This window comes from Aquila chrysaetos, chromosome 16 (assembly GCF_900496995.4).
Source record: "Aquila chrysaetos chrysaetos chromosome 16, bAquChr1.4, whole genome shotgun sequence".
Taxonomy (NCBI): Eukaryota; Metazoa; Chordata; class Aves; order Accipitriformes; family Accipitridae; genus Aquila; species Aquila chrysaetos.
Genome location: NC_044019.1, coordinates 16,230,240 through 16,245,015, shown reverse-complemented (window position 1 = coordinate 16,245,015; position 14,776 = coordinate 16,230,240). Strand labels below are relative to the sequence as shown.

Genomic DNA, 14,776 nt, shown 5'->3' with positions numbered 1-14,776 from the left:
TTTTAGTAATCATTTATACATACTGAGAAACTGCATTTTCTAGTTTGCAAAGTAGTTGCTCATTTTCTGTGTCCCGAGGCAATTAATTAAAACTGTTTAAGTGTGATAGTGAGAGTTAACCTTGTTTAAACATAATAGTGTGAGTCAGTCTTACGGTGTTTGTAATAACAAGTTTCCACACCACCGGGTTTTTTTTTAAGCACCAGTATGAATTTTTTTTTTTTTTCACCAAAGAGTAAATCAATTGAACTGTTCCATTCTGCAAATGAATCAGCATTTCTTTTATAAGTTGCTTTTTCTAGTCTTAACCAATTCATTTTTGTGGACTCGAAGTTGAGTTTCCTCTAAACATCTTTCATCGTTAAAGCTTTAGTCCTGAACTTGCACTACTTCTTGAAATCATAGACCTTACAAGAAGCTAAAGCATCTTTTAGCTATGTAAATGTATCCCTAAAGTTTACGTTACAAGGCAAAAAGTGTTTAAGAAATAATTTCCTGTCTCCTATTTCATCTTCCAGTTAAATACTAATAAAAGACACTGTCTTGTGCTGTCAAATATCTGGACTTGGTGAGGAATTTTTGTTCCCTTACCACAGATGCCCATTTTCCAGGTCATATCTAAAGTGGCTATTCTGACCTTCTTTTTGGGTGAACTTCTATGAGTTAATTTATTGGCAGTATAACCCTGTATTAATTTATGACCTTAACATTTTGTAAATGTATACAAATTTAGGTATGTGCACATACATGTCTATGTGTGCACACATCATAGTTTAATTCAAGTACCTTTTTGTCACTCAATCATCCATCCCTAGTATCTTTGAATTCATTGGCTTTTTTCAGTTAAATTTGACAGAGGATAATCATCTTGAATAATAAATTTCCTGTAAATTTCATGACAATCAGTAGCCAGCAAGAGAAGAAAGCCTACTAGCACCCTTGTTATGAAAAAGACTGAAGAAGCCACAAAAGGCAGGTGGAATGAGTACTCTCAATACAGGAAAATGGGGCGTTTAGAACTTGCAACTCCAAGTTGCCAGGTAATCTAGTCATAAGACAAAAGTTCGAAGGATTTAATCATTTGTGCTCCTCACAGAGCTACTTACCACTTTTTCTGAAAAATTGTGTTTACTGTTCTGATATTCTTTGTTGAGATGTTTTATTCAAGCTTTGGGAAGATAGTCTTCTATGTAGTGAAACATGACAGTGTATTTCCTGTCATGTTATAGGACTTAATTTACTGTTCTGCAGTCTTTACCAGTTACAGAAACAAGCTGTCTAGCGATGACAGCTCCAAGATAAATGAAATGCTGTCTCATTTATTGGCTGATTTATTTATGCTCTGAGCCTTTCTTGCAGTAGACTATAACTTTTTTTGTTTGTAACAGACTACTAGATGGGAATGGCAATGGCCATTCTTTGAAGGAGGCATTTGAACAGGTTTTGACTTAGCATGAGACATGCTTCAATGCCTTTGCTGGAATGTGAAAGCACGTTGTCTCACTGGTATTTTATTTTGTGTTGTACCGATTCAGAAGTGGAAGAATAGGTCACAGTCTCTTCCTGTGGAGCCCTGAATAGTAAAATGGACAGCAGATAAAAGGATGTAGCAAAGAAGCTTGCTTTTCAGGGAAAAGATGAATTTTCATAGAATTTCTTTTCTGAGAATGACCAGAAAGCCTAAAGGATTATTAACATAGATTCCCGCTCATTTTCTTCACAGTGTTTTCTAATGCTCCAAGTTCTTTTTTTCCCTTTAAGAAAAGTAACTTATGTGTGAGTGAAGTATGTTTCTCATTGTATCTCCAAGTTCACATTTTGTTTGCAGATAAGATGGTTTGTATGTTTATCATTTATTATACTGTTTATATGTATGTGTTGTCTATTTCAGCAGAGGTTTTGTTTTTTTTTTTTTTTTTTAAATAACTAGCTACCATTTATGAAGGAGAGGGTGAAGAAGGAAAAAAGACACTTACTTAAAACTTGGCCGTTTCCAAGACCAGTTATTAGAACAACAAAATCAATCTCCCCATAAGTCTTACCTCTTTATGGGATACAAAGCTGGCATTGTAGGAGCATAATTCTAACTAGAATTCTGCAAGTGTGCGCTTAGTGCATTGGCTGCATTTTTGGTAACAACTGGACATTTGCTTCTGGGTCTTTGCTTCCTATCACAAGTTACATTTAAAAGATTATTCAGGTGGTTTCTGAATGTCTCTGTATGGGAGGTTTATCAGCAGTGAGCCTTGGACAACAGAGTCTCCTGCTGGTGCTGTCCATTGAAGCACAGATGAACTGTGTTCTAGCCCCTAAAAAATTCTCAAAGTATAGCATTTTGAACAGCTAGTTGTTCCCTTTGGCACCTTGATTGTTTCCAGATACAGCAGTGGAAAAATGATGCTTTGTTTCCCAAGGGTATTAGAAAACTGGCAACTCGGTTCTTAGCTGTCATGGTAGGAGGTGTGATGGGAAGTAAATTCAGAATCCTGGAAAAGTTGACTTAGAGTCCGTGTACAGGAATATAAATCAGAAAGCAAGCTGAAGCAATTTCTGAACTATAACAGAGACAACAAGGAAGGCTTTGCTGACTTCAGTAGAGCCAGTTTTTTCTTCAGATCTCTCTGCTTGACTTCCAGATAAACTACTTAGACTGTTGGCTGGTGTCGGAATGTTTCAGTTTGGGATCAAATAGCTATTCTTGGCCCAAATTACTTCTGGACATTGTCCAGAGACAATATTCTTTATGGGTGCATTGAAATCACAGAAACAGCTTTTTCCCACTCCCAGTAGCAGACCAAAAAAATACTATGAGATGAATGAAATCATGCATAATCTGCTTCAGATCAAATTGATGTTACTTGCTCCTTTTCCTTGTCTTGGTTTTAGAGAATTTGGGGATGAATTGTATAAAACTGTTTGCATGTCAAGAAGTTAATATTTAAAAAAAAAAAGGAGGGTTATCCCTATTTACTGTCTTTTATATAGTTTTTCCACTTTGCATATGGATGGTGGGTTTCTTTTGGTGGGGTGAAGGGTAAATGTTCCTGATTTTGATCACTTCCATTTGATATAACATATGGTCCGGTTAGACTTCCCAAATTTGTAGTAATTCTTCTGTTATCTTAAAGGAAGAGGCAGATTGTGTTCTCTTTCCGTGCAGTTTTTTGATTGGAGATGTGTACAGCAAAAAACTGTGATAAATGCATACACAGCTTCTTGTGTCTGAGTAACTAATTATAGTTCAGGGCTTGAAAGTGACTGTTGAACGTGACGTTTCATATTGGAAATACATCAAAAGAATATGAAAATAAGCATTCTGGGTTTTGTAATATTGACTCATATTATTGAGTTTTCTTCTCTGCAATGTCCTTTTTTGGCCATTCTAGTTTTAGCTTCTTCCTTCATGTTTTCTCAGAGCCAGCAGGAGGAATGTGAGCACACAAGGTACAGACTCTCTCTGTTACGCTGTCTAACATTACAGTGCATTCCTATTAGGCCCAGCTCTAATGAGAAAACTGCTTAATTTCCATAGCCTGAAGCTGGAGAATGCCTGCTAGAGGTGTAATACATAAATCTAGCACTTAACTTTAAACAACTTTTTTTGAACTTGTGCAAACTATGCAACTTTTTCTTCTTCAATAGACTGCCAAAAGTGTAACAAGTGGTTAGAAACTTTATAATATGTTGTTATAGAATGGAAAGTATCAGGCTACTCAAAATCTGGGCTTTACTTGTAAATTACTCTGGACCAATAAATAAACCTGTACATACAGTTTTCACACACATTCTTGCTAAACTAAAATTCTGTAACTGTAAAATTAAGTTTATTTGGGAAGCTGTCACAAACAGCTTTGCAGCTGTATAGTTTATGTTTTTTATTCTTGAAGGTCTTCAGAATAATTTTTGTATTGAATTATTTAAAGTAGAGCACTTCTAAGTTCCTTAAATGCTAGACTTCCTAAATACTTGACTATTTAGAAAATAGTGATGGGATGATTATTTCTACTGGTGCAGGTTGTTTTGTGAGATCTTTTGTTTTCCTGCTGTGGGAACAACAGGGCTTTGTCCCTGTAAACAGTTACCCAATGAAGTTGTTACTGGATTTGAATTTTTGTTTACAGATTAAACAGAAGTGAAAGAAGCTCAAAGCTTGCATTCCAAAACTGATGACTTCTTTTTTTTTTTTTTTTTTTTTTTGTGGGGGGGGGCAGAGTAGAAATTGTATCATTTAAACTATAGAAATATAAATCTATTACTCTTAGTATTCACTGCAAGATACTTAAGCAGATAAACATTCTTTGAAAATCCCATGAATCCCTTTTAGAAAAGATCTCTTGTAGTTTTTATTTATAAATTTGTATCTCTCTTCCTGAAGCTATGGTAAGCCCTGCATACTGTCATTCTTTTTCAATTGTAAACATAGTTTCGGTACTACCACTTTTGCACCAAATGCTGTTCCTAAGCGACTGCTGACGTCAGTTGGTGCAGCACAAGAAGGTTTGTGTGTTTATCTGCTGTGGGCAGACTCTTAGAAAAGACGAAAGTATGTAACTAGATTAGGCCAAAGAGATTGCTCCTTTAAATAAGCATACATACTGTTTGCAATGTCATACTTTATTTTTTCTGTATTTTATTTTGATTAGCAGTTGTATCTTCTGTTGCATATGCCACAGTATGTAGTTTGCAGGAGACGATAAGGAGGGGTATATATTCCCTTTGGTATTGCTTTAAAGAAAGAGGTAGCCTTTTTTCTTCTTTTCTATAGCATAGTTAGAATGAGAATTTAAAAGGAGTATGTGTCAGAGTGTAAAGTTTTCACACACCTGATCTCAAGGTTAGAAATAGGGCTATTAGAAATGAAAGCAGGCATACAATTTCCAGTTCAAGCGAAACATGTTTACTTAGAGATTTTTGGCCAGAGTCTATACATTTGGAAAAACTGGAATGATACTCTTGGAATATTTTACTGCATGCCTTTCTGTCAAACAGAGTTGGAGTGGAGCTGGCTTAATGACCTTTGTTTATTTTTTTTGTCCTTGATTATACTTGGAGCACACGCACACTGAATAAAAATTACCTGTAGCAAAAACTCTTTGTATGAAAATCCTTTTATGAAAATAAAGGAAATAGTAGTGGGACTGCAGTCATGGCAGGCCAAAGAGTGAAGCTAAAAAGTTTATAGGAAGTAGTAGTACTGGATGGTTTAATAAGGCAGGAAGAAAAATGACAAGCATAGAATCTCTTCTTCATGTTGAAGAACAGAAGCAGCAACTTTCAGAACTAAATAAAAGATGAGAACAATTGCTCCAAATTAATTTAAATTAGATTAAGATTAAAAAAAAATGCCTGTGGGACATAGGAGGACATTAGCAAGCACGAAGGTGAAAAGGTCAAGCTAAATAAGGTCCACTTTGAATGTGGCAGTTGTGATGGTCTTACTGGTCTTGAAGTCCACAATGATCTTTTTAAGTTTCCTGTACTGTTATATTGTGCTATCCAGTCTGGCCTTGAAAACTTTCAAGGATGGACACTGCACAGCCTCTCTGGGTACTCTGCTTCACCTTGTCCCACTGCTTGTGTGTCCTCATAGTGAGAAACTTTTTCCTCATGTCTAGTCTGACTTCTCTTGTTTCAACATTGCCTGTCGTCTTCCCACTACTCACCACTGGATACGGCCTGGCTTTGTTGTCTTTGATGGCCTCCTATTAGACACTGGCAGGCTGCTGTTAGGTCCCCCCAAAAGCCATCACTTCTCCAGACCGGACAAGCCCAGCTCCTCCAGCCTCTCCTCACAGGGTAGGTTCTCCAGTCCTGTAGTCATCTTGGTGTTCCTCTGCTGAACTTGCTCCAGTTTATTGATGTCTGTCTTGTATTGGGGAGCCCAAAACTGGATGTACTGTTCTGGGTATGATCTCACAAGAGCTGAGCAGAGGGGGCAATCACTTCCCTTGGTCTGATGGCTGTGCTCCTGTGAATATAGGCCAGCATACTGTTGGCCACCTTTGCTGCCAGGGCACACTGCACGCTCATGTGGAGCTCTTCATCCTTTTCAGAAGAGCAGCTCTCAGCCTGTATCATTGCAGGGGGCTCTTCCTTCCCAGGTGCAGTGCTTTGTGTATGTCACTGTTGAATTTCATAAGACTCCTGTTCACTCATTCTTCCAGCTTGTCTAGGTCCCTCTGGATGGCAGCCATGCCCCTGCATATACTGTCTGGTTCCCCCAGTTTGGTATCATCCGTAAGCATGTCTTGTAAACTTTAAGTATTCAGAAAAACATAGTGGGTTTTAATTCAGGTTAATAAAAGTTAAGTAGCTGCAGGTACTATTACTCATTTGCTCTTACCGCTTCTTCTTCTAGGCCTTTATTGAATTTTAATTCCCTTTAACCATATTTTCTTATTATAAGAATCTTTTCTCCAGCTTTCAATAGCAAAGGTAGAGTTAGGAAATGACATTAAACTCAGTAAACTGTTCTTAAACAAATGGTGAAGTTACTTGTGAGTTTCATTAGTATAAAAGCATAAAAATGGCTCAGATTAAGAGTTCGTTTACCTTAACATTCTGTTGCTAATAGCTGATCTTTGTCTAAGGTCAAGTTTAACATCTGTTCTTATCAGTTATAATATCTTTTACACCCTTGACTTGAAGATGTCATATTAAACAGATTTTTGGGACCAAAAGATGGTTTAGAACTTTTTCTATCTGTCCTATGCATCTGCCTGTTATTGCAGTGTCTCCAGAAGCAGCACACCAAGGGAAAAAATCAATAAAAGCAGTAATCATAAGTTGCTGCTTATCATCTTCCCATCCATTACAAGGGCTAATGTGCAATTAAATGCATTAAAGATCATGGGGGGGGGGAAAGAACGTAGCCATAATCAGAGGCTGATGGAAGGATAAAAATATGATAACATATGATACTCTTCCCCGCCTCCCCCCCCCCCCCCCCCCCCCCCCCCCCTTCATACACTCCCAACTTCCACCTGTTTTCGGCTCAGGGGACTTCCTAATGTGGTTTAGCTATTTAGTTACAAGTGCCTGTTCAGTCTCCCCTTCAACATATGGGCACTTTCTCCTTTGCCCAGTTTCCCCTTGAACTTTTTTAAACTTCTTGCATCCACAACTTCCTTTAATAAGGCAGGTTACTTACTACCTGCTACTGAAGAACTGCCTCTTTTTGTTTTGGACTTGGCTTGTCCTAGCTCTTTCTAATGGTTTCTGGTTCCTGTGCTGTAAAAAAGTAGTCTATGGAGTTTAACCGTCTACTGACCAGTTCCTTGGGCAGAATTTGCAACAATCATGAGTTCAGTGTAGCAATATACATGACATCTAGCAGTGACAATAACTAATTTGTTTAAAAATTATTTTAAGGTGATTTTAGAGACCAGCTTGATATGTCAAAGTTAATGACTTTGTATGTCCTTAGAACGAATACATTGCAGTAACATTTAGTTTGGCTGTTTTCTGGAGGTTGATAACTGTCTGCCATTAGGAATTTTTGTTGCAGGATGATGCCACTCAAAGTTCTGCCCAACCATAGCAGATTCTTATGCAAAACACCTGGAGACAAATGAACAGCAGAAAAATCAGCTCACTAAGAAAAGATACCATGCTATTACATTCATTTCCTTTTGCAGGGGAAAGTTGTTGATTCTGTTATGTAAGATCAGTTGGAATTACTATATCTGTCTTAGCATACTTACAGAGAAATGGCTGCATCTTGGACATATGGTTTGGGTTTTTACAAGTATTCTGCAGGTTCTGCTCTTGTTCACAGAGAACAAACTTCGTAGTTTTTGTAAATAAATGGATTATTCAAAAAATTATCCTTTCAATGTCACTGACTTCAAACGGCAGCCACAGCAGGGACCCCAAAATACAGTTTTATAGACAGAGAAAAGGTCACTTTTTCCTTGCTAGGTCATCTGTTAACAGTAAAAATAATAATTAAATGATTTCTTAAGAAGTAATTCATTGTTTATGACTTAGGATCTTACAACAATCCTACTTCAAATTTTAAAAGTTGTTGCTCTGTGATACTATACAAAAAACATTGAATTTCTATAATGCTTTTTAAAAAAATGAACCTGTTTAATTTGTTGAACAGTTTAAACAGTTACTATAATATCTCCTTGAATTAAGGATATGAAATATTAAAATGAAATTTTCAAGAACACCTGTGGGTTAACCACAATTACCTTAAATTGAGACAAAGCAACAGGCTTTTATTACATTTCCTAATTGCAGTACAACCTACAGCAGCCATTCTTGTCTCAGGTTTCTTAGTTCCCATCCTGTATGTTCTATTAGTTTGTGAGACTGTAACTGGGCTCTGATCCAAAAACTTCTCTCTGTAAATTTATAATAGACAAACTGAGAAGCATTTCTCTCTAGACTTGCAAGGAATACCCATGCTGGTTCTTTATAACTTTTTGATATGTTATTTGCTGGATTATTTTTAGCAGTCCAATGTTACTTTTCAAAAAGTTACATTTTCAGTGTAGTATCACAATATATTAAAGCTGCATTATTTATCATCTAGGCTTTTTTCATAGGTTTTCAATACATCCTAAACTGGCAACCACAATTTTAAAATTGTGGAACACAGTGTAGAGTCAACAGAACTTTTCAGAACTCTTCTGCTCACTTACATAGAAAAAATTAAGTTTTAATAGGGAAATGGAATAAATTGGGAAGATGTGTGCTGTTAGTATGAGATGCTGGAAATGGAATAATCTTTCACTGATAATTGGCTAACAGTAAGATTTGCTTGTTTTGCTCATTGTTTATACAAAGATTATGAAAGTACAAATTTAATCTAACTTTGATCCTGTAAATTTATTTTCCTACTTTTCATTTGACTTTTCCAGATATGAAGTTAAACAAGTATAAAGCTTATGTCTTCAGAAATATCCTGAAAGGCTAGGAGACTTCAACAGATATAGCTTGATTTTGGTTAGCTTGTGTTATACAGCAATTAATAGGAAAGTTGGCTGATAAGGTGCACTTATAAAGTTACAATATATTTGTACATAAGCAGTGAAGATGCTTTTTGTCTCTGTAGCCCAGAATAAACACTTCTATGAGGGATAGTTCACATATGGCTGCCAAAAAAGGGAAGGTTTTGTAGGTAAGGTAGGCATGATGTGTGAAAGAATTAGTTTCAACTCAAATACGGTAATGCCTAATGTAGTCTTTGGAGGCAATTTGGACACATAGGTTTTATTTTGTGATTTCCTTTTGGGTTGTTCTTTTTTGGAGGCAACCACTTTAATGTGTTGTTCCTAGAGTGGATTCATAGCATATTTTGTGAAATATTAGTTATTCTCTTTCTGCTCTTGGTAGCTTGGCCTCATTGCCTTATTTCAGAAACTGACCATTATTTTGGCCAAATAATTGGTTCTCTTGCATGTTGTACAGCAGTGGTCCCCAAATTACTTTGGATGGCTAATGGTTACCATCCCATTTTGGGTTACAGCAGTTGCAAGGGGAATTCCATCCATGATGTAAAAACTTAACTGCTTGTTAATATTTGAAGTTCTAACCCTAGCAGAAATAAGGCTTGAAATGGAAATTATCACAAGGGAATTAAAACTGGCAACTACTCCTTTTGGTATAAAGGTAAGATGGGGATACGGGATAACATTTATTCCTTCATAGAAAACATCTACTATTGATGTATTATGACTCTAAGACCTCTTGAGGTTCCTTTCAAATGGAATTATCCTAGAAGACTGTGTACCTGTTAGTGTGAAATTTTGTGTAGATATAGCTAACTAGTTCAGGTACTGCTGAGGGCATGTTTGCAGTAGCACATAATTCTTCTCAGGCTGTGAATCCTGGGAAAGGAGCTGAGCAAATATTTAAGTACTGAGTCAATGTTGAACTCCAGCCACTGTGGCTACTAAGCTAGTACTACCGAAGTTTTTTAGCTTGTAGTTCTCTAGGAGTTTTCTAACATACTCCTTGCTAGCTTGTATGAATGAACTAGAAACATCTCGGTACCTTTGACTACTACTCATAACACTTCTGTCATTGTAGAAATAGGCTGTACAACTTTATATGCCCCACCTTTCCTTTCTTGGGATTTAAACTTGCAAAAAACTAGAGATATCCTCATTACTTTAACCAGTACCTCAAACAGTCTGTTAGCTTACTGTGTTAATGTAAACTTATCAGCATGTATTGAATCTACGTTTCAAGAGGTGGTGGGAGCAGACTAAAAGTTTAGTGTTCTGAAACGTGCATTAGACGGCTGTAGTATGTTCTCACTGTATAGTACAGCAGTCATAGCAACTGTGTGTTCACATCATATTATGCCTTTAAATATCATTGAAACCTGAAAAATTCTGTGAACATGATATAAATCTTAAGTTGTACTCATGTTTAACTTTGCATTTTAGTTAAATCTTGTGAATTTTGGAGGAAAATGTTCATATGCTTTACCAAAACATTGCAATGCTCTCTGACTGCAGCATTAGTTGCCTTTAATATCAGTGACCAAACTCTTCACAAATTAAAACCTCTTGTTGATAGTTTTAATTTAGTTCTTTTGTCCCCACATGGGTATGAAACCTTTGTTGATTTTGGATGCTGCTGTTTAATGCTGCTGAAGTAATTCATGATAGAATGGGCTATAAAGTATATCTTGCTTAAAAGCATAAGTCTGTGTCTTCCTTTAAAGAAGTGTGTTCTGTGTGGGCGAATTCTCAGAAATTTGCACTTCTTAAACTGGGGAAAGAAGGGATACCATATGATTCATGTCCTTCATTAGATTACATCAGCAAAGTATGTAATATATAATGAATAAACTATATACATGATTCACATTAGAATTTTTAAACTGTTTTACTCTGTAAGCACAAAATCTATTTTAAAATTCTCAGTTTGTGAATCATATCAAATTTTGTTGTCTTTCATAAACAGATTACAGGTAGATTTTGAACCCACTGATCTTTAGTTTAACTGCTAGTACTTGAGCTAAAGAAATAATTCTGAAATCCCTCTGTAGACCTGTTCCTGAAGAAAGATTTGATGCATGTTTACCCAATTAATTAGTGAATCTTGAGTTTTTTTGTGAGAGATCAAACATGCAGCAGAGGAACCCTGGAGTAGGAAAGGTGCTGGATCATACAGCAAGCTGGGATTTCAGTGCTTAAAACAGGTTTGCATCTGGTAAGGCTCTGGTAGATGTCACTCTCCTCCATTAGATTGAGGTGCTACAGTCTCTTTTGAGACTTTGATTTCTTGAAGCTTGTTAATAGCTTCATTAACTGTTATAAGGGTTGAAGCAGCTGTTTGATGGACTGGACCACTAAGAAATCATTACTAAACATTCTGTAAAAGAAAAATGTGCTTCTAAGGTCTACAAGAATTCCTCATTGCATCAGTAGTATACTGGATTTATGTTATAGGACTTTAAAAATTGGGTAGTCCCTTACACCAGGCTTTATCAAGAAAGTTAGAAATGAATAGTGGTATTACGGGTAGAAAAAACTCAGTAGAAAAGTTTGCAAAAACTATCTTACAAACCAGTCTGAACAAAAGAAAGAACAGTATTGCTTTTTTTTACAAGTTGTCATCTATGTATTTAAGATTAGTGAAAATCTCACAAGTCTAAAGAATCCAGATAATTCTAAGTTGTTGGGTATTGAGTGAGTTGGAGTTAATATCGATATTAATTTTAATTGCTAGATAAAGAATGAGTTACATATCACGATGGTTAAAAAAAACCAAAACATCTTGGAAGCCAGAATGAGTATCTCTTCACGAAGCTGTACTGTGCAATGTCAATCCTGTCAAGAGCCATTACTGTGTATTGAAGTAGATGGTTTATGTGAGTTAAAACAATAAATGTTTTGTGCAGATAATGTGACTATGTCTTCAACTGAGTATACATATGAATAATTATGGAAACTCTTGCAAGCACTTGTCTGGTCCTCTGCTGTCAGCTAAGAAAGCAGGTAAATAGCTAAGAATTTTTAAAATGTTTCAACAAGACTTTGTCTCCCTTCAGAGATCTTGCATTTTGTGGCACCGTAAGAATTTTAAAACTACAGTAATGAAATATATCTTTATGTAGATTGTTTAGATTTTGCATGAGGATGGAGTGCTCAAATTAAATCTTTAGATGCCATCAATGATTGTTTATTGAACAATAAGAGAAACCAGAAGAGGAAAAGCAACTGTTAACTTCTTCCTGAGGAATATTTAGGATCTGCTTCAAAATAACAATCAGAGAGCATATCTGTAATGATGATTGCAATGTCAGCAATCATTCAAAATTCATATTGGAGCAATGGAAACCAGAAGACCCGTTACACTTATGCTCAGAAAAATTGTTAAAGGGGAAAGTAAATAAATTAGAATCCCTGCAGGTGGCATAGAGACGATTCAAAGACATCATACTGGAAACTTGAGACAAATGTGTGCCATTTTTCAAAACAAGGTGCAAGGATAAAAAGAAAGATGCCGTGATTAAACTGGATGGTAAAAAAGGCTCATAGGAAAAAGTAAGCATTCTTGAAAATAGTTGAGCTTGTATCTGGAACAGACAGCTTAAATGTAATAGTCCAAGGCAGATAAAAAATAATCTGAAGAGCGACTTGTAGAAAATTATAAAAAATTATTAATAATATTTGTACAAATGCAGAAGAAACTTGAAGCCTCCCAGAATGCCTGTAGGACTAGTAGGTTTTCAGAAATAGAAAGAGCGTTCATATAAGGTGAGGCCACAGCAGGAAAAGAAAAGATTCTTTCTGATAACGTCCGCTGTGGGAGAACTTGGAGAAAATTCCTATGCTGGAAGTTACAGGCAATGTTTCAGAGGGTTTAAGACAAATTTAAGCGTTGTAAAAGAAATTTGTTAAAGGGAAAACAGCAAAATGTCAGGACCAAATAATGCATGCCCAAGGCTCTCGAGAAACTTGAGGGTGAAACAACCAAATTGCTGAATGTAATATGCAGCTTTTTACTTAAAATTGATTAGGTCCCAGCTGACTGAAAGTTGGCTGGTGTCATGTCACTTTATTAAAGTTCCCAGGAGACCTCTGAAGAACTGTTGGCCAATAATAATGACTTTCACAGCAGGCAATTTGGTAGACATCATAACAAACATTAACATTACTCATTTCAGAGAAAGGTGATGTTTTGGGGAAGAGTCAACACTGCTATTGTTAGTGAGTCTTGCATCAAACAAACTTATGAGATTATTTGAAGGAACCAGCAAGTTTGTAGATAATAAAGATCCATCTGATACAGTCTGCTTGGATTTCTAAAAGGCAAGACTGGAAAAGGAAATAGAGGTAACAAGGCTAATGAAAGCTATTGGAAACCTTTCATACAAGGCACTATGAGAGCTGCTATGGGGAAAGTTAACTCCATCCCAGCCAGACTCAGTACAGTGGGCTGTGACTGCATCATGGAAAAAGATAGCTCTAGGGAGCATATGACAGTGGTCTGTGAAATCATGAATGGCAGAGAAAGCCATAAGAGGCTAGGGGTATCAGATGTTTGAGCCTGCTTGAGATGGTGTGTATTTTAAGCTATGAAACTTATTTTATAAGACATTGCAGATGCCAGAAGTTTAAGGAAGAAAATTCATTGAGAGCTATTAAATACAGTGCCACTTTGAGGAAGCACTTGAGCTGCAGATTGCTGGATACTGGGAAGGTTCGGGAGAACGGATTTTTTTATTTCTCTGTTGGAATCTTCTGTTGACTTGTCAAAAACAGGATACTAGGATAGGGAGGTTTGTGGTCTGATCCAGTAGCTAGCTTATATTCTTGTTTAAACCAGTGGAACAATGTTAATTCTTTTGTCATTCAAGTGGGTATTCTTGATTCCAGTTGCATACAGAAGAGGAGGGAAGAAAGCACAAGTAAATTAACAGTTTTAAAGTCATATTCTGTTGTGGTTGGTTGTTTGGTTTTTTTGGTTTTTTTTTTTAATTTAATCAGAGATTTTGATGCTAATAAACTTAATTATGGTTTTTTTTTAACTTACATGAGTGAAAATAACAGTAGCCGAATTCCCAATATAAACCTACCTTATTTTAAGATAATTATAAAGAATCTCTTGGCTTGTATCCCTAATGATTAATAACTAGCTTTTGTCTCAGAGCAAATTTGAATTCAAATGTAGGCTACACAGTTATCTGTTACTGTAAATTTGCTACAGAATTCTGTTAATACTTTTCGAAAATATTATTCTGTAGACCCAAGTTCTAGATCTAATGTTTAATTTTGCCAAATGTTCCCCCTCTAAATATTTAATAATATTTTTTCTTTCATCTTCATTGGTTTACAATCTCTGCATAACCTGAACCATGAGGAACTTTTAGGGAAAAAATTACTGTTTCCTTCTTCCAGTTAAGTGTTCTCAGAAATTGATTCTGAATATTTATACTGTTTGTGCATGTTACACTTTGTCACCTGAATTACCAGTTATTAGGAGTTTGAGGAACTGGAAGAATCTTATTTGATTGGAATGCCAAAGGCAGGGGCAGCTGGTGTATGTGACGGCAAGTATTGATACAGGAGTTGCTTTTATTTGATGTATTTTGTTAGCATGAATGCGTGGAGTCCCTCTTGAGGAATTCAAATTACAAGTACGTAAAGTTCATTTTTATATAATGCTATAGGTCATGAAAATATAAAACATGGACTGAATATAGATATATTTGAGTAGAAATTTGTATGGTTTATTTTTTTAGCTCTGCACATAGGAGGAGAGCATCTGTTAGGTTAGATATAGGGTTCTGAAATGAAGTCAAACT

The 14,776-nt window shown here is 36.0% G+C and overlaps 1 protein-coding gene and 1 non-coding gene across 2 annotated transcripts in view; both read left to right on the top strand.

The window, feature by feature from the left end:
• PDE3B (phosphodiesterase 3B) overlaps positions 1 to 14,776 on the top strand; it is a 95,269-nt gene that overhangs the window by 23,899 nt on the left and 56,594 nt on the right.
• Positions 6,571 to 6,754, top strand: LOC115352237. Its single transcript, XR_003927038.1, has one exon. It is a non-coding gene; the product is annotated as a U2 spliceosomal RNA (small nuclear RNA).